The sequence below is a fragment of the Chinchilla lanigera genome, unplaced genomic scaffold (assembly GCF_000276665.1).
Source record: "Chinchilla lanigera isolate Chin_1 unplaced genomic scaffold, ChiLan1.0 scaffold00002, whole genome shotgun sequence".
NCBI classification, from domain to species: domain Eukaryota; kingdom Metazoa; phylum Chordata; class Mammalia; order Rodentia; family Chinchillidae; genus Chinchilla; species Chinchilla lanigera.
The window spans coordinates 40,581,781-40,583,400 of record NW_004955403.1 but is presented as its reverse complement, the minus strand read 5'-3'; positions in this window follow the sequence as shown (position 1 = coordinate 40,583,400).

Below are 1,620 nucleotides of genomic sequence, written 5' to 3'. Positions count from 1 at the left end.
ACCACTCCAAACTTACTCAAACTTACTTTTGACAAAGTTGCAAAACACATTCACTGCAGGAAAGATAGCCTCTTTAATACATGGAAGGGGAAAAATTGGCTTTGTACATGCTAAAGATTAAAATTGGACCTATATCTTTCACCGTGTACTAAACTTGAATCAAAGTGGATTAAAAATCTAAACATTAAAACAGAAATATTAAATCTGTTGGAAGATAGAGTACGTAAAACTCTTGAAGGCATTGGTGTAGGCAAAGACTTCATGAACAAAATTCCAATTGCAGAGGAACTATCACAAAGAATCAACAACTGTGATCTCATCTCATTAAAAACCTTTTTCCCAGCCAAAAGAAATCACCAACAAAGTGAAGAGAAAACCCCCAGTGTGGGAAAAAAATGTTTGCCAGCTGTTCCTCAGACAAAGGATTACTATCGAAGACATATAAAGAACTCAAAAAAATCAGACCTCAAAATTTAAGATCCAATCCAAAACTGGGCCTCTGAGATGAATATAGACTTCTCAGATGAAGAAGTACAAACAGCAAATAAATATATGAAAAAATGTTCAACATCACTGGTCATTTGAGAGATGCAAATTAACACAATGCTGAGATTCTGTCTCACTCCAGAAAGAATGGCTATTATCAAGAAACTGACCAATAACAAATGCTGGTGGGGCTATAGGGAAAAATGAACCCTTCTCCACTGTTAGTGGGAATGTAGACTGGTATGGAGAGTCCTCAAAAAACTAGGACTTAGAGGTTCTATTTGACCCAGCTATTCCCCTTTTTTGGTATCTTCCTGAAACAATTAAAAGCATCATACCACAGGGGTATATACATACTCATGTTTATAGCCAAATCTTGGATAAAGAAGATGTGCTTTTTCTATAGAATGGAGTACTACTCTGCCATAAAAATATATTTATATAGAAGAATAGCTGGGATAACTGTACTACTGATGTCTGATGGGCTATTGAAATGAACAGTTAACAATTAAAATTTTTTATATTTTGACCAATTTTGCATGCTTATATCTGGTACTCTGAGCAAATGATTTGAAGACAACAATATGCAATCGAATAATCATTGGTGAATTCCTACCATCTTGTCTAGTTAAACTCTGTATCATCTCTAATGTTTTATTTAATAATTATTTTTTTATTCTTTTTAATAGTTCGAACAATCTTCCATTCTTAAATCTGGTAATCTGAGCAATGTAGTTGAAGATAACAATATTTGATATAACAACAACTGTTAATTCCTATCCTTATGTTTTGAAACCCTGTATCACTTTTAATGTTCTTGCTTTGTTTTGTTTGCCTGTGATGTTGGTATGCTGCTATTGTTCTTCGTTTGTTGGGGGGTTTTTTTTGCTACTTTCTTTAAAATAAAACTAAAACAAGGTGAATATGCTCAAGGAATTTCTAGGAAAATGAATGCATCTTGAGACCATACTCTTAAGTGAAATAAATCAGACACATATGTGTACAACTGCATTGTTTCTCTGGTGTGAGAAACCAAAAGTGTAAATGAGGACCAAAATGTATACTAGGTATTTTGAAATAGGAAGAAAATGCTCAAATGGGGAGGGGAATAAGGGAATGGAGAGGTGGAAAGAA